Source organism: Mixophyes fleayi, chromosome 6, assembly GCF_038048845.1.
Source record: "Mixophyes fleayi isolate aMixFle1 chromosome 6, aMixFle1.hap1, whole genome shotgun sequence".
NCBI classification, from domain to species: Eukaryota; Metazoa; Chordata; class Amphibia; order Anura; family Limnodynastidae; genus Mixophyes; species Mixophyes fleayi.
The window spans coordinates 85509370-85529131 of record NC_134407.1 but is presented as its reverse complement, the minus strand read 5'-3'; the positions used below and the strand labels follow the sequence as shown (position 1 = coordinate 85529131).

Here is a 19762-nt window from a genome sequence, read left to right as displayed (position 1 = left end):
TAGTGCACTGTCTCCAGACTCAGAAATTTAAGTTGTGCAGTTATACAAAAGCTATAAAAAATATTGTTCACGGAGGAGGACAACGTTTTACATATGACATTCTTTTACACATATAGGGCGTGATTCATTAAGGAAATTAAAGCCATAAAAAGGAAGTAACTTTGCACCTTGGCAAAACCATGTTGCATTGGAGGGGGAGGCAAATTTAAAATGTGATGGCAGATTTATAGTTGGAGTAGGGCATGTCCTAGATCAACTTTAAATGTCAGTGTAAACAAAAGGCTATCAAGTGTTTGTATGCTATATGAAAAAACAACCAGTGTTTAACTTATGTGCAAAATAATAAACTAATTTTTCATAGTGAGCTCATTTGTATTTTAACTTTTTACAAATGTACATTGAAAATTATGTAGATGTGTTTTTTTTTTTTCTTTAGACTTTCACATCGTTTTGAAACATTCAAACTCCTTTGTCTCCATGACCTGTACCTCTTTCTTGTCCACTCTTGTCTTCATTATATGCTCCTCCCTGTAATCAGATGAGACTTCAGCTTATCTCCCTCCTCCTGTCATACCATCTTGTCCCCTGCAATACAGAGAGGAGAGAGTGGGAGAGAGGAGGGACAGTGGGCACCTGTAGAAGTGCTCAGCCTGATACTCACTCCCTGTCTGCTCCTTGTTCATCAAAGAAAACAAACCTCAGGAACATTGCTCCAGCTGTCACAGAGAATATTTTTTTCAAAGCGAATTCCCTCTCTTAAGGGCTCTACTGTCTCATCACTAAAACTTAAAGGTAAGAAATACTATAATTTTAAGCAAATAGGAGTTAATTCGGCTCAGATGTATACTGCCCCAACTGATCAACCCTTTTGATACAGAAATATTATTGTTTTACATTTGCTCTCGATTGTGTTCTGTTTACTTCTTATTTTAAGAACTGAACAGATGGATGTTAATTTTTTCTGTCTGTTTTACTGATCTTTTATGCATAGTTGCAGCTAAAATCTCTGCATATACAATATATTTTAAAATTAATCTAATCCCCAATTTCAAGCTAAGTGGCATAACAGTTCTAATTATTTAATATGTACATATTGCTGTGACACAATTGTAAAACCTGAATACTGGTTGCACACTATTTTGTGACAAAAGATACACAAATATATAAACCAATTCAAAGTATTTTACAACAGTGGTGTAAATATTTTAATGTGTGTCGTATTTTTGGATGTATAGATAGAGGAAGAGCATTGCTTTTTTATATATTTTTTTTAATTTTGCGTGACGTTGTCATGTTGAGATTAAAATAATCAAACTGAATGATTAAACTTGCTTATTTGGTCAGTGTTATATAAATGTTTATAAACACAATGTAACATGGATGTGTGTACAACGCTGTGTGTTTAGACCATATGTATAGTTCAATTTGGGGTTGCATGCAAATATTACTGGTAATTTAACCGTTTCACAGATTGAGACAGGGAAACAAAGGTCTTATTGTTTCGACATTTCTGACTCTTTCATTAATAAGCGGAAAAGTTTAGAAAACGTAACAATTGCAAGTTTAAACGGAACACCAATTTAAATCTAATTAAGTTGCCATGCGTACTTAGCAACTAATCTACAGTCTTGAAATTTGATATATTTAAGTAATACATTAGCTCCACTTTCTACAGTACTTTAAATACATGTATTAGGCAATGTTGACTAAAACCTATGTATCTTAATTAACTGTAAAGGGTAATTTATTATAAGGACCAGTGGTTGAAATGGAAATTTAGAAGTGAGGGTGTGGACAATTTAGAAGTGACAGTATCAAAATTTAGTAGTGGCAGTATCGAAATTTAGAAGCGGCAGTATGTAAAATGTAAGTAAATGGAATTTGATGGTTTTATAATCATAGCAGTAGGAGAAGAGGTGGTATGGCATACCAAAGTATACCAAACCACTTTGACCACTGATAAGAACATTAAAATATGTTTGATGATATTTTGGCTATCATATAGACATCATTAAGTGTTAAACAGACGAGTTGTCCTTTGCTTAAGCTAATGATATACATAATAGGATTATAATCACTTATAATACTCTCATTCCAAATAAAATATAGGCTAGCAAAAAACTTATCTTTAGCTCCAAAACATTCAAGGATGGAGATTGTACCTTCAGTAGATTTTCAAATGTTCAGAACCCTGGCGTAATATTGTTAAAAGGAAAACAAAGCAGGCCAATAGCTGTCACCTCTACCATTTTTGCACTTCTGTATTAAAACACCTGAAGATTAGGAGGCTCATGTAGAGTTGGGCATACATCTGTTTTTTTTATTAGATGGGCAATTTCATTCAGCGCATGCATACAAAAAGAGTATTCATATGTCCATATCAAAATTTTTGCGCATGTTACTCTAATATCTCCTTAAGTCATGCAGTAAACCTATAACAATATAGGAAGAGGATATGTTGATAAAACCTCTATAGCCTGGGCACAATCATATGTCAGCTATGTTTACATTTTTTCAGGAAAAAGACTATTACAGGCTAAAAAGCAATGACTTGAATAAGTTGTACTGATATTCTTTATATACCATGCAGGAGCTGGCTGGCAGACTTTAGCCTAGGGGGCAAGCACACAGCACTGGCCCATAAGTAGCCAATTCTTAAAGGGTGGTTTTCGGTACAATGCATATTTACCATTATAGAAACGAAGCTATTTTAGTGTTGCTTAACCCAATGGTACTTTATTATTATAAATGATAAATGTAAAATAATGAAAATGAATAATGCAACAAAAACAAACCTTGATTATTAAACGATTCACGCAAAATGTGCATTTGTACAATTAATAAATATAAAGAGGAAAAAAATACATTAGTAATTTAAAACAACTTTAATTTACGTTAAAAAACAATCTATATGAAACTTGAACCGATGATGATCTATGCTCGCACAAAATCAAATTATGCTATTTTTTTAACAATAAAAATGAAAGGATTATATAAACAAAAACTGATCATACACTTACTTGAATAAAAGTGATTGTAATTTCTCTCTCTATTTCTCTTCATTTTCTCTTTTTATTATTATTCGTCTTATTATTATTATTATAATTATTATTATTATTACTATTATTATTATTATTATCTTTTATTTATAAGGAGCCACAAGATGTCCGCACATATTACAAACAATAGAACATACAAGGATTAACAGTACAGAACAATAGACAAGTAACATTAAAACTCTAAAAGACCCAAGCATAGCTAGCACCAGTGTAGCTGGAGCAAAAGTAATAGGTAGTGAGACAGGAGGGAAGAGGGCTCTGCTCGTAAGAGCTTACAACCTAAACGGAGGGTAAACAGGTACTGGAAAGAGGAGCAGAGGCAGGGCACAAAGTGTCAATCTGACACCCTGGCCCATCAATAATGTGAAGAGCGCAGCCGCACAGGCACGTCACTCACACACAGTCATTTGTTGCTACAGGCTCTCGTAGTCTATGGGAGGAGCCATGTAGCACTGTCATCAGAGTGGTGCAAGTAGCCAATGCAGGCCATGCATTGGCTGCCATCACATATTGATTGATGTGACTACATTATCCATTGATAGAATATTGGTACTACAAGCTGTAGTACCAATAATCGATCATTGGATGATATGGCAGTATCACGTAGTAGGCGATGTGGCCGCCCATGCGCAGCTTGCATAGGCTTCCTGCACTGCGTTCACCATTGGACCACCAGTCAACCCAAATTGGACTTTGGATGTCCAGCCAGCCCGTCCCTGAGCCCTTGGTTTTTATGTAAAATAAAATATATCTATCAATCAGATTTTCACTTGATTTCCCCTGTGACATTGTATTATGTATTACTATAAAAATGAAAAAAGAAAGAAAAATAAATAACAATAGATACATCATGATTTAGACAACCAACGAGTGGCATATTTATGGATTAAGTCTACAACATGAGAAAGTAAAAACCTTAAAGTATATTATTATTTTAATAAAAGTAGACAGGTTTTTGTTTACATTCGCATGAGCAGCTGAGCAAATCAGATATCCTTCTGGCTTAAAAAGACTTTCTGTCTCCACTGAGCTTGTGCTTTCCCTCAGCTGTTTCTGACCTTCTTACAACTGACTAAGCTGACAATCACCTGATCGCTTTGTGCAGCTTTCCTCCCGGCTCAGCCTTCACTGCCAGTGTATATATCGTTTTTCTGGCTCACTGTATTACCATCTCCTCAGTCCAGTGAACAGCATTGTTCTGTGATCTGAAACATACAAAAATTCTGGGAAAATCTGCATCCTAGTCTGGAATGGAATTTTATAATTGGATGCATAGAAAGATAATTACCAACTATTTTCTTTTATTTATAATCAGTTACAGAAATAGAAGCTTGACTGAATTGTTCGCCTTTTCATATTGTTTCAGTCTTTCTCTTTATACAGACAGTTTTGATGCTGTTCCGCTATTTTGATTATTGCAGTTTATACAATATCTTTGCTTTTCCCATAAAGGGACACATACAGCGTGGGTAGGTTAATGGTTAACCTTCAGAGAGCACCACATATAGGACTAACCAGATCAGACATGTATGTCCAGATACATGGGAAATACACATGTTGCATATCTTCCTGGCATTAAGTTCACATGTGTCCTGTATGCCTACAATTATTACTATGTAGACATAAATGGCCTGATGCTGAGTTGTATGGAAACGCAAAATGCTCTTTTTTGTACTGTGCTTGTGCAGTAAAATGGAGTACATCTCAGTCTGTATGTAGACTAAGAAATATCTGGCTGTGGTGCTATGTGTAGAGAAAGGGAACAGGGGAGGGAAGTGGTGACTAGCATAGCCTGAGCACAATAAAGAAGTGTGTTAACGCACTTTGTTAATTATGTAGATGTTGAGGCAGGCACAGACATCTTTTGCATCTGCTTCCCCCTGGTGCAAGATCTGCGCTTCTGCTGATGAACATCATCAGCATGGTCCCTGCCCCAAATGTTAAAAAAAGAAAGAAAACAAAACAAATGTACGCCCCAATTAAGTCAAACAAGGCCTAGTGCTGCCTGCCTAGGCTGGTATCTGCAAACTCATGGGGAAGAAAAGCATGGGGTCCCTCTGAAAATACCATGCCAGCCAGGACTGGTGACACTTTAGCAAGAAAACCTGCAGTGTGGGGTCCCCTTGCCATAATGTCAATCAGCTCTAGGCTAGTCAGCTCAGGGCTGAATTCCCTAGAGTGGTGGATGTGGGTTAATAAATATGCCCTGGCCACCTTTAGTGGTTGGGCATGCTGGCACTTGCATTTTTATCAGCTCCATCACAATCATGGCTGCCAGGGCATGTTGGCACTAAAGGAACCCAGTGCCTTCTGGGACATGTAGTGCACCATGAGAAAATTGTAAAAACAAACACACTCACTCTAGAACCCAGCACTTCCCCCCGCAACCACACACACACAACCCTCACTGATCCCCTTTATTTTCTGACCTAGGTATTGGCATGAAAGCTGGCACTGCTGTCATCCTCTGCTTGCAATTTGTCTTGGTAAAATAAAAAGTCATCATAAGATGCCCACTACTAGCTCAGCCAAGAGCTCCACTGCAAATGAGCTCTTAGCGGCAGTGCAGTAATATTTATAACCAGGAAATTTCTCATGCTCTGACATGTTTTTAAAACATACAGTAAGATCCAATGTATAGCTCCTCCCCTCAACTACTCCTATTCATAAATCTCTGATCTAATCACAACACACACTCTGACATACACCTTTCCTTCCATCTGGTAACCACCTCTCCCTAAAACATATCTCTTCAATTTAGCTTTATCCCTTATTAATAATACCTGATACTACCCCCTCTGCATGTCATTAATCAGTAACAGTCCCATAACCACTCTGTGTCTCACTAGCTCTTTGTCACAGGCACTAGGAGTCTTTGCCCAGGAAATCACCAGATGATGGCTTACCAGAGTAATATAGATGGTAATAGGTACTCTGGTAGAAGGGTGACAACGGAACTGGAGGAACAGCAGATGGTGAGAGAATGCTCGAGGAAAGTCTATGACTAGCAGCACTGGTAGAGAGTATATAATTGAACACGAGTAACTGGATGGACAAGGAAAGGTGAGGGTAGTCAGTGGTCAGCGTATAGCAAGTTGTACCACTGCTATAGTGAGGAGGAATGTCCAGAGGTAGCGAGGAGGTAGTGGGAGTCTGCGGTCTGCGTATAGCAAGTTGTACCGCTGTCTAGGTAAAGGAATGGAATCCAGGTGAAGGTAGATAACAGGGAAGTCAGTGGTCTGCGTATAGCAAGTTGTACCACTGCTATGTGAGAGGATACTTGAAACTGGTGTCACAGGGAACTGGAAGCAGTGGTCTGCATATAGCAAGTTGTACCACTGCAATATATATGTGTGGAGGGCACGAGGAGATGAATGCTATGCAGAGTATACACGGGTACACAGAACTTGATCCCACGATGATATCACAATACAATGATAACAGAGCAGCACTGCTAAAGTATACAAAGTCACAATAACAATCCAGGCAAATAGGAGACAAAGTCAATGGTAGCAATAGTCTCAGTGGATAGAGGACTCCAGAGGAGAACACAACACAGTCCAGCTAGATATGCAATACACAGGCAAAGTCAATGAGAAGTATGCATACCGCGGTTCAGGAGAGCAGGCTGTCAGAGAGACGTGCAGGGATACCTGAACGGCTGAAGGCCGGCAGGAGGAGAGATCACTGGAAGGTGGAAGCGGTATTCAAGTTGGTGCAGCGCACGGCAGGAAAACCATCATGAACGAGGCAATACTCTGGAAGCAGTAGTAAATGGAACTGGAACTTGAAGAACACGGGAGAGTTAAGGCGGTCTGAACTCCAGTAGCAGAGATGGAAGCAGCGGAGCGCTGACCCGATGAACGAAGGAGAGTTGAGATGAGCTGGAACTCTGTAGAAGCAACGGAGGCAGCGGATAGGACTCAGCTGGCTGCAGACACGATGAACACCGGGGAGTTGAGGTGAGCAGGAACTCTGTAGAAGCAACGGAGGCAGCGGATAGGAATCAGCTGGTGCAGACACGATGAACACAGGAGAGTTGAAGTGAGTAGGAACTCTGTAGAAACAACGGAGGCAGCGGATAGGAATCAGCTGGTGTAGACACGATGAACACAGGAGAGTTGAAGTGAGTAGGAACTCTGTAGAAACAACGGAGGCAGCGGATAGGAATCAGCTGGTGCAGACACGATGAACACAGGAGAGTTGAAGTGAGTAGGAACTCTGTAGAAACAACGGAGGCAGCGGATAGGAATCAGCTGGTGTAGACACGATGAACACAGGAGAGTTGAAGTGAGTAGGAACTCTGTAGAAGCAACGGAGGCAGCGGATAGGACTCAGCTGGCTGCAGACACGATGAACACCGGGGAGTTGAGGTGAGCAGGAACTCTGTAGAAGCAACGGAGGCAGCGGATAGGAATCAGCTGGTGCAGACACGATGAACACAGGAGAGTTGAAGTGAGTAGGAACTCTGTAGAAACAACGGAGGCAGCGGATAGGAATCAGCTGGTGTAGACACGATGAACACAGGAGAGTTGAAGTGAGTAGGAACTCTGTAGAAACAACGAAGGCAGCGGATAGGAATCAGCTGGTGCAGACACGATGAACACAGGAGAGTTGAAGTGAGTAGGAACTCTGTAGAAACAACGAAGGCAGCGGATAGGAATCAGCTGGTGTAGACACGATGAACACAGGAGAGTTGAAGTGAGTCTGGAAACCACAATAGAAATAACAGGAATCAGCAGGAGCTGAATACACGAGGAAACACAGGAACACCTTCAGAGGCTCATGGGAATGAGACTCCAAGATCAGGCCACGAGGTATTGACCACAGGTGCTTTAAATAGGGAGTGTTGCCTGATCAGCCAATTAATGAAAAGTAACAGATACTGAAGGCTTGAAAGAGCTGCACATGCGCAGACCTTCAGGATGGCGGACGGCCACGGTTCCTAAACACACGAGAAGTAGCACTCACAGTCCGGTGAGTGACAGTACCCCCCCTTTTAAAGGTGGGCACAGAACACCTGGAACCGGGTTTGTCCGGAAACTTGGAGTAGAACTTCTTAAGAAGAGTTGGAGCGTTGAGATCTTCTGCTTTGATCCATGAACGCTCCTCAGGACCAAAGCCCTTCCAATGAACGAGGAAACGAAGAACTCCTCGCGAAATTTTTGCATCTAATATGTGAGTAATCTCAAAGTCCTCCTCTTGATGAATTTGACCTGGCCGAGGTGCTGAAGGAGGGACCGAGAAACGGTTGATGATAAGAGGTTTGAGCAAAGACACAAGGAAGGCATTGGAAATACGAAGGTTCTTAGGAAGTAGAAGTTTGAAACAAACTGAATTTATCACTTGAATGATCCTATACGGACCAATAAAACGAGGAGCGAACTTCATAGATGGGACCTTCAAACAAATATTTTTGGTTGATAACCAAACACAATCTCCGATTTTCAGTGGTGGAATAGCCCGTCTCTTTTTATCTGCAAAAGACTTATATCTGGCAGAAGTCTTCTTTAAACAGGTTTTGACCTGCGACCAAATATTTTTGAAGGTTTGGCAAATAGTCTCTACAGCAGGAACTTGGGTGGGAGGGAGAGCAGGAAATTCCGGAAAAGACGGAGGGTGACCGTAACCCACAACGAATGGAGTTTTAGAAGATGACTCATGATAACCATCTTCAACGTCCGAGGACGTCACGAACGCCCGATGAGGAGGAAGGCGTTCTGACAGAACCTTATCGCACAGATCCGTAGATGAAGGATCCTGTGGAGGAAGACCTGGTGGAATAGACGACTGTTGTATTTTAAGTGGAATAACTTGAGAGAGACAACGATGATGACATTCAGACCCCCAGGATGTGACTTGAGGAGTGTTCCAGTTGATCTGAGGGGAATGAAGTTGAAGCCATGGAAGGCCTAGTATAATAGGACTGGTAGTAACAGGAAGAATTAAAAATGAAATTTCTTCTAGGTGTAATACACCAATTTGAAGGGTTACTGGAGACGTACTCTGAGTGATGAGACCATTAATAATGCATGATCCATCGATAGCAGTCACAGTAATAGGTGTCTTCAAAGTGATCATTGGTAGGGACCATAGATTCACGAGGGATTTAGAAATAAAGTTTCCCGCAGCTCCAGAGTCAATAAGTGCTTGGGACTTAAAGGATTTGGTAGCAAAGGAAACTGTAACATCAAAAGCACAAACTTTTAATTTCGAGGAACAAGAAGAGGACTCCAGAAACCCTAACCTTATCTCTCCAGTATTGGTTAGAGCCCGGCATTTCCTGGGACATGAGTTCAGCATGTGAGTAGAGTCAGCGCAATAGATACAGAGTCTATTTATCACTCTTCGTTCTCTCTCCTCTGCAGTTAATTTGGAGCGACCTATCTTCATAGGTACTACTGGAGATGGAGCTTGATGAACTTGAGGTACCGAGCGAAGAGGTGCTTTGAAAGAAGTTACTCTTTCGGAATCATTCTCACGAAACCTCATGTCTACACGAAGGCAAAGGGAAATCAAATCATCCAAAGAGGAGGGTACTTCTTGTGAGGTCAGTGCGTTTTTAATTTTATCGGAAAGCCCCTGCCAGAAGGCGGCGATCAGTGCCTCAGCATTCCACTGAAGTTCAGAGGCTAGTATCCGAAATTGAATGACGCACTGAGCTACGGTGCGAGATCCTTGGCGTAGACGGAGGATGCTGGATGCAGCGGAAATAACCGGACATGGTTCATCAAATACACTTCGGAACGTGGAAATAAATTTGGCACTATCCTGTAATAATGGATCATTTCTTTCCCACAGAGGGGAAGCCCATGCGAGAGCTTGTCCGGAAAACAAGGAAATGAGATAGGCCACTCTGGAACGATGAGTAGAGAAATTTTGAGGTTGGAGCTCAAAATGGACGGAGCATTGGGTAAGAAAGCCCCTACAGGTTTTGGGGTCTCCATCATATTTTGAAGGAGTAGGCAGGTGTAGCGTGGAAGCAGTAGACACCTGGGATGGCAAATGGGAAGAAGAAGATGACACGGGAGGATCAACGGTGGTTGCTACATTTTGCACAGAAGTTACTTGGGCAACTAAAGTCTGATAACATTGCAGCAACTGTTGATGACGAACATCTTGTTGTTCCATACGGGTAACCAGATACCGCAGCATCTCATTAGCTGTTGGTTCCGATCCTGGGTTTGTCATGGCCTGATCTTACTGTCATGGGCACTAGGAGTCTTTGCCCAGAAAATCACCAGATGTTGGCTTACCAGAGTAATATAGATGGTAATAGGTACTCTGGTAGCAGGGTGACAACGGAACTGGAGGAACAGCAGATGGTGAGAGAATGCTCGAGGAAAGTCTATGACTAGCAGCACTGGTAGAGTGTATATAATTGAACACGAGGAACTGGATGGACAAGGAAACGTGAGGGTAGTCAGTGGTCAGCGTATAGCAAGTTGTACCACTGCTATAGTGAGGAGGAATGTCCAGAGGTAGCGAGGAGGTAGTGAGAGTCAGCGGTCTGCGTATAGCAAGTTGTACCGCTGTCTAGGTAAAGGGATGGAATGCAGGTGAAGGTAGATAACAGGGAAGTCAGTGGTCTGCGTATAGCAAGTTGTACCACTGCTATGTGAGAGGATACTTGAAACTGGTGTCACAGGGAACTGGAAGCAGTGGTCTGCATATAGCAAGTTGTACCACTGCAATATATATGTGAGGAGGGCACGAGGAGATGAATGCTATGCAGAGTATACACGGGTACACAGAACTTGATCCCACGATGATATCACAATACAATGATAACAGAGCAGCACTGCTAAAGTATACAAAGTCACAATAACAATCCAGGCAAATAGGAGACAAAGTCAATGGTAGCAATAGTCTCAGTGGATAGAGGACTCCGGAGGAGAACACAACACAGTCCAGCTAGATATGCAATACACAAGCAAAGTCAATGAGAAGTATGCATACCGCGGTTCAGGAGAGCAGGCTGTCAGAGAGACGTGCAGGGATACCTGAACGGCTGAAGGCCGGCAGGAGGAGAGATCACTGGAAGGTGGAAGCGGTAATCAAGTTGGTGCAGCGCACGGCAGGAAAACCATCATGAACGAGGCAATACTCTGGAAGCAGTAGTAAATGGAACTGGAACTTGAAGAACACGGGAGAGTTGAGGCGGTCTGAACTCCAGTAGCAGAGATGGAAGCAGTGGAGCGCTGACCCGATGAACACAGGAGAGTTGAGATGAGCTGGAACTCTGTAGAAGCAACAGAGGCAGCGGATAGGACTCAGCTGGCTGCAGACACGATGAACACCGGGGAGTTGAGGTGAGCAGGAACTCTGTAGAAGCAACGGAGGCAGCGGATAGGAATCAGCTGGTGCAGACACGATGAACACAGGAGAGTTGAAGTGAGTAGGAACTCTGTAGAAACAACTGAGGCAGCGGATAGGAATCAGCTGGTGCAGACACGATGAACACAGGAGAGTTGAAGTGAGTAGGAACTCTGTAGAAACAACGAAGGCAGCGGATAGGAATCAGCTGGTGTAGACACGATGAACACAGGAGAGTTGAAGTGAGTAGGAACTCTGTAGAAACAACGAAGGCAGCGGATAGGAATCAGCTGGTGTAGACACGATGAACACAGGAGAGTTGAAGTGAGTAGGAACTCTGTAGAAACAACGAAGGCAGCGGATAGGAATCAGCTGGTGTAGACACGATGAACACAGGAGAGTTGAAGTGAGTCTGGAAACCACAATAGAAATAACAGGAATCAGCAGGAGCTGAATACACGAGGAAACACAGGAACACCTTCAGAGGCTCATGGGAATGAGACTCCAAGATCAGGCCACGAGGTATTGACCACAGGTGCTTTAAATAGGGAGTGTTACCTGATCAGCCAATTAATGAAAAGTAACAGATACTGAAGGCTTGAAAGGGCTGCACATGCGCAGACCCTCAGGATGGCGGACGGCCACGGTTCCTAAACACACGAGAAGTAGCACTCACAGTCCGGTGAGTGACACTCTTATTGCCTCAGCATTGTCATCTCCCATGAAGATGTAAAGTATGTAAGAGCAGTCATTGGATTGAACTTACATTGCAGTGTGATAGATGCATGATATCTTTCTGTTCTTGGTTTTAGGTGTAAATGCACAGACGTTAAATTTTAAAACTGCTTATGTTTTATAGTTTGAATTAAAATCTACTAGAAAAGGTTTAATTAAAATAATCTTCAATTATCTTTATCTGTTGCAACAATTCAGCCCTATGCTGTTTGACTTAAAAACAATATTTTTGTATACATAGTTCCACTAACCCTATATATATCTTTTTCTCTAAAAAGTGATTTTTCTTAAGAGCTTCCTCTTATTAAAAATTTAAAATGTTGCTACAATTTCTTCTAAAATGGCTGGATTAGCCATATTGTGTATTTATCAGTTTTGAAAATAGCAACTTTTAGATAAAATAAAAGTATTCTAGTTTACTTTCTTTCTGTGTGTTTTAGTTATTATGTTTTTTCTTAACAAAAATGATCATATTCAAGAAGTGTACATTTATATGACTAAACTAAACTTTGTTTTTATGACTTCTATGAAATTCGCTAGAATAATAGTGCTCTACTTTCAATTAAAACACACATTGTCAATTTAGCATATTCAGAGCACAAGACTTGCTCCAAATGGGATGTTTGTGCTTCCTACCATGCTAATCAGGCTTTCCCACAGCCTTCAAACCTTTAGACATTCTCTAAATCCCATCTCTTTTTTAAAGCTTACCTTATCCCTGATGATACTATTCACAATAATATACCCTGACAACTGTCCCAATCTCCACTCTAAGCCACACTCTCTCCTGTTGCTTTAGCTGTGCCCTCTTCCACTTAGAATGTAAGCTCTCTAATGAGCAGGGTCCTCCGTACCCTTTGTTTTCATGTCTGTATGTATTTTGTCTGCCTTGTATGTCCTTGTTTTATGCATGTCCTGTTTTCCCTACTGTATGGCGTTGGGGATCACTGTGGCGTCTTACAACTCTACGATAATAATAATAATAATAATAATAATAATAATGGTTATATGTAAGGCTATATCATATTTAGGATACAAAATAATTTTGTTTGGAGGCAGAGAATCAGCATTGACTAAAACTGTATGTGTTACATGTGTTTAATATTTTATAACAGCAAATTAAGATGTCACATCCATAATGTCCAGGATATAGTCATCCTGTTGGTGGATGTCTTTGAAAACATTTAGAATATGAGTTGTATCTTTCACGTGCAAGTAAAATTTTTAACTAAAGGGTTGTAAAAAATAGTCAATGCATTCAGGCAAAGTGATTTTAATGTAAATATATAATTGGCCTATCTTCAGGTTTAAATGATTTTTACGAATTCTTGATAAATAATAAAAGATACAGACCAAGGCTAGAATAAAATATGTATATTTATATTCATATTCATTTAAAATCCATTCATCCTTTTCATTCTTTAAAAGTATATACAGTGTCCAGGAAATAATTTGGTGGGTTTAGTTTTAAATGTTATTTGTTAAAAGGTCATTTAGCATCTGATATGCCCCTTTACCATATTCTGCTTTAAAATGACTATGTCTACCCCTTTGTCCTTTTGTCAGTAACAATTTTTAGTGTGATGCCACAAAACATAATTTGAACTGTGGGCATGCATTTTTGTATTTTAATAAATGTTCTATATAGACTGTACAGACACAAATTATAGTTAGTATTTGGCCAAGTCATGTGGCCAAGGGTTTTTTTTGTTTTGAATTGTAATCCCAAAATATCTTTTGTAGGAACTTCTGTAAGTCCCAATAGCAGTTTTCTATCTGTGTTCATTTCTAAAATGCAGCTCTAGTTTGGGGGAAGAGCAGCTTGGAGCGATATCATAGCACAATGTGCATTGATTGTAACAGTCAGGGACAGGCTGGGCTGGGGGGCAGGGGGGCATCTGCCCTCTGGGCCGCTTCCATAGTGGGCTACTTTGGGCTGGGTCACTGGACCACCTGCATTTTTTTCCCATTAAAACAGACAGCTGAGTCAAGTCTTGCCCCCCGGGATGAAATTTGCCAGCCCTCCCCTGGTAACAGTAAAGTAGAATTCACACAGTCCATCGCAAAAATGCATCCAACAGTAGCATTTATCACTATCTGTCTCTCCCCTGTGACATTATATGACCAAGCTACATGGCCAAGCCTGGATGCATCAGCCAGTTTGAATCATGTACACTGCCAACATCTGCAGACAACATAGCACAAAATAAAGATTGAGAGGAGATGACGGATAGACTGTCCCAAGGCTACATAACAGTATATGCTGCCCAAAGCTTCCAAACTAAATTATATCATTACCTCAACTAAACTAAAGCTTTTAGGTATCATGTTATTTATTTATTTTTACAAATCATTGACTTGTCTACTGCCTTCTGGTGAAAATAAAGCACATACTAAAGTTGTCTGTATTATTTCTACTCATCTGCAGAATAATCCAGGCAACATGTTTAAATGGGCTCAATATAGTTTGGGCTTACGTGTCCCATTTCCTTATCTATTTATCAAAAAGGACCTTTGTAGGCAAGCATCCGACAGAGATGTTTGACATTAAGCAGAATTCCAAGGTAAAATATATACAAAAATACCCTAAAATAATGCAATGCATATGATTGAAACCTCACAAGCAATAAATATACTTAATACTTAATTTTGTGTGTGAGGGCAGGTTAAATGAACACTCACTGTTTCAAAATTCCCATTATATGCACAGAGGCTAATATATATTGCTGCACTTAAACCCTATTATTATATGTAAAAATGTAAAACAACTTTGCAGCCATTGTAAGACATTCACACTATGAACTGTTTTCTATGTCCGTCATTTTTTTCTGTGAAGCACAATTTTTTTCTCTTGTGGCAAAGAGTTAGCTTTTTATATTTCTCATATTTTTATGAGTTTTATATTCACATTATATTTATGAGCTTATTTGCTAATTGGAAACAACTTAAACTCTGCGAACACTTTTGCATATGTTAATGAGTCACTTTTATTTCTACACAGCTTTAGATGAAGTCATTGAGGGGGATTGACTATGCTGCTTGACTACTTTTCTATCTCAATTACACATTTAGCTTTGATAAAGTTTACAAAGAGCAGACAAAAAGCATCAGTGGGAAGGACGTTAGTAAGACAGATGTGGGATGGCATCTAAAGACTCTGCAAATATTGGAAAGGTCCAGCTCCAAAAAGATGTTGGAATTAAGCGGTGAGAATGCTACATAAGGATTTATAAGTGCTGAAGGCGGCTCCCTTGTGATAATTCTAAAAGCTCTCCATTTGAGACATTTACTTGACTTGGATTACAATTATCGTCATCAGGGTACATACCCTCTATTAACAATAGTGACTATTTTATGGGAACACAATTTGATGCTTCAGGGACTCTGCTAATTATACAACTTGGGCATTCTGGAATATCCATTTTGTTCCATATGATGTAACAAATATTGTTTTTACTGTTGTTATGCTAGTATAACATTTCTTACTTGGACCATTCCTTACAGCTGTCTATATATGTGTGTATGCTTTTTTTATGTGATAAATTTTGAATATGTCAAACAAAAACTAAAGATGTAATTTTATTTAAATTATAATCTTAAGACAATGTCCTGTATTACTAAACTCTACTTGCCTCCCTGCGCAAATGAAAACTTTGCACCCCTTAAGATCATGCTATTTTGGCGGGCATATCCATGCAGAATTCCATAGTATTGCAAAACATGAGAAATTACCATTTGCACTGATTTCTGTTAGGTCTTGAATGAGCCTAGTAATGTGAAACAATTGAAACAATTTATTTAATTGTTATGTTCCAGCAGCGATGCGAGGATTCATCATCAGTGCATGCTGCCGCAACGCGTTTTAGGTGCATTAGTAATATGGCATCAAATTGTTCCCTTGGTGATCAAGTAGTTTCATCACTGGGTGTAGCCATGTTGGAATCAGCTGTTTAATATGTTTAAGCATTGCATCTTAGACACAGATGAAAATCCTTCCTTTAGTCTGCCGCTATTGGATACCTGCTCTTTAAAAGGCTTCCTTTTCCTACTTCCTATGTTGGTTATAGTATATTTATGGTAGTGTGTACTTGTTTATATAGTTCTCTGGATATTTTGGGTTTTGACCTTAGCTTGGATTTTTTTGTTTTGCTCGTATTTTGCCTGCCATGACATGTGGACTGTATTTTGGACTTTGCTAGAACTTAGTCTGCCCTTACATTGATTTTGTATTTGACTTATGCTGTATACCATTCTTTCTGGTCTTTTGCTAGTCTCCTTAAGTCTGTACTCCCTAGAGCTGAAGACGTAGGGGTACCCAAGTATTGGTAAGCAACTCGCACACTATAAGAACGGTGACTGTAAGCAGGTTCTGCAGATCTTAGAGTTGTCATACCAGTATTGTAACATTAATAAAATCCAACACTGTTTAACTAATTTAATGAGTGAAACTTGTTGGATTTCAGTAAATACATTATCTGAGTTGTTTTGCAGTTTGAGAGGGCCTTACATACTATGCCTTCTATATTAGGTACATTACTAAACTGAAAACTCAAAACAACTACATTTTTTTATAGTAAGTGTGCAGTGTCTTCTTAAAAATGTAAATTTTCTTTTACATTTCTTGCAAATTTGAAGAAAAATAATCTGGAACTTTGATTACACAGAGATATAAAGAAAAAGTCAGCAAGTAATTTAAGTTTAAAGGTTTTACCTCACCAGAATATGAGATCATACCAAGGGGACTAAGATCAGTCCTTGACATTAATTAGTGGTGGGAAATACACCAACTCTTTGTGTGTACACATGGTATAATAGTTTATTTATAAATAGCATTGGAGTTTGGTGATGAAAGTGGTAAACATTGCTTAACAGTTATGAGTACATATGGACTTGAAGTTTGGGTGCATTTTAAAATTGGATTTGTAATGTGTTTTTATGCATGTCATACAATTCTCATTATTTCCATGCATTTTGATTCTTCTGAATTTCTCGCTATTTCATGTTTTTAAAGTCCGTCAAGTCAACAGGAATGAATCAGTGTTCAAATGCTGTAGCATAGGAAATACAGTTTTATGCCCTGAACTCATATATACTGCATGATGCATTTAAAATGCCATATTTTAAATGTATTGCAGAGTGAAAAACATATATACATACTGTGGCAAAGAGGCAGTTTCCCTATAAGGGAACTGTTAAAAATACAGCCAGTCTGCAGCAGCAGGCTGCAAACAGGGTTAAAGGTTCCCTAGGTTCCTCTTTGAGCTCACACACACAGGTGTACCACATGGGTGTGATTGGTTTGCTGTGATTTGTTTGTAGTGCTTGGGGTGGAGGATAAAGACACTGTCTGTATGTGTTGGTGGGACCACCGATGCCAGTAAGTGACCGGCTTGCAGACAGGGAAGTAGGTGGTGGTGATTTTTTGTGTACTGTTACTAGATATAATTGCTGAACCAGTGTTGGAACTGTTTACCATCCTGACAACTACTAATAAACAGTTAAATGGTTCAATGGTTCATCATACCTCTGTCGGATTCCTGTGAATGCTGTACTTTTTCACATGTGGATCATCGTGGGATCTGTAGGACAGCTAAGACACAGCCGTCCTCCCAGCCTCCAGACTCAAGGGTGGTGGAGTCTGTTAAAAACCACTATAATACATCAAAAAGTTGCAATGCTTTGTTTTAAATGTATTGCTGTGAAGAGACAAACCTGTGTACTGGGAACTGGTTAGCACCAGTTTTGGTTGCAAAAGAAAGCAGAAGTTAAACACTACTGGCCATTGTAGTGCCACACTTGTTAAAGGTTCAAACTGTGAATTGGGTGTGGTCCAAACAAAATTATATATATTTTTTCCAGTTTGATTGCTATTTACCAGTGAAGGTTTTAAAGCACAGCTGAAAAAAGGGGGTTTAAAAACAAACAAAAACAAATTTATTTTTCTTGCAGTTGTAGTACCACACCTTTTGGGTCACTCAGTTGTGAATTGGGTGTGGTCCAGAAACTTTTGCTGTTTACCTGAATGCTGAGAGTAGCTAGGTTTATTTCCCAACACAAACTCCTGTGGGAATGGAAGACATTTTTTAGAACCCTAGTGCATGTGGCAGCAGTGCAGGAGGAAAATACCCAACTTCTCCATGAGGAGATCGCTCAGGGGAGATGGGATAGAGAGGCTCCAGCTACCGCCACGCTACAGAAATTAACTTCTGATGATGAGGTGGAGGCATATCTAATAGCCTTTGAGCATGCCACCACCTGAGCCAAGTGGCCACCTGGGTCTTGGTCCGAATACCTGGCTCCCTTTCTTTCAGGAGAAGCACAGCGAACCTATATAGACCTAGATGAGGACCAGATTGGCGATTATCAGCGGCTGAAACCTACATCTTAGCAAGGGTTGGAGTCATCAGAGCAGGGGAGGTCCAACAATATCATGACTTGAGACTCTCCAAAGATTTATCGGTTCGAGCTCAGCTTGCTGAACTTGGTAGAACACTAAAGAAGTGGTTACAGCCAGAAAAGAGCACTGCGGGCAGAATGATCGAAATTCTGGCCATTGAACATTGTATCTGGGGTATGGACTGAGGGCTCCACAGGTGGGCACTGCAGGTGGATCCTCAGTCATATGAGGAATTGACTGCTGTAGTAGAGAGTTACAGCATATGCCCAAACCTCCGTTGCCCGCTCCAAAGCTTGTGCATCGGTCAAAATCTGGCATATGGAACAGTGGACCGGATATTAGTGAGGAGAGGTTGCTTGATGAAAAGGCAGCCAAAACTGCATTAAGTCCAATCTGCTTTGAGTGCAAATAGCCTGGACACTTGAGGGCTCAGTGCCCAACATTAGTAGAGCCTATGCATTGTTCAGTAGGACACACACAACCAAGCTATCCGAGCCACTGTACAATGAGTCAGGTTACCAGGAAGTCCTACTTGTTTCACAAGACTGTGTGTCACGGGCACTAGGAGTCTTTACCCAGGGATCACCAGATGGTAGGCTTACCAGAGCAATGTAGATGGTAATAGGGTACTCTGGTAGCTGGGTGATCACGGAACATGAAATGATGACCGATGAGATGCTCAGGAAAGTCTATGACTAGCAACACTGGTAATACTGAGGTAATGATACACAAGGAACTGTATGGACAAGGACACGTGAAGGTAGTCAGTGGTCTGCGATAGCAAGTTGTACCACTGCTATAGTGAGGAGGAATGTCCAACAGAAACAAGGAGGTGATGAGAGTCAGCGGTCTGCGGGTAGCAAGTTGTACCGCTGTCTGAGTGAAGGAATGGAATCCAAGTGGAGGTATCCAGGTAGTCAGTGGTCTGCGGTAGCAAGTTGTACCACTGCTATGTGAGAGGATAATGGAACAGGTGATACCGGAAACAGGGATCAGTGGTCTGACATCAGCAAGTTGTACCACTGCATATATATGTGAGGAGGTGCACGGGGGAAAACTGCAACACAGGATATACACAGGCACCTTATACACGATCCACAGTAATATGCACAATATAGGTATATATATATGTAAATGACTGATCAGGTCTGCAATCTAGAAAGTCTCTTGAAGTAGTCCAGCACAATGATAACACAGTCAATGATGGCAATAGACTCAGCGGATAGCAGACTCCAGAGAGAACCAAACACAGTCC

The 19762-nt window shown here is 40.5% G+C and overlaps 1 protein-coding gene across 1 annotated transcript in view; it reads left to right on the top strand.

Annotated features, from left to right (window-relative positions):
- The first annotated feature begins 603 nt into the window (after positions 1 to 603).
- GPRIN2 (G protein regulated inducer of neurite outgrowth 2) overlaps positions 604 to 19762 on the top strand; it is an 80454-nt gene continuing 61295 nt past the window's right edge. The window contains exon 1 of the mRNA XM_075217003.1: positions 604 to 792. The gene's annotated coding sequence lies outside the window, so the exon portion shown is untranslated. The remainder of the gene's footprint in view (positions 793 to 19762) is intronic.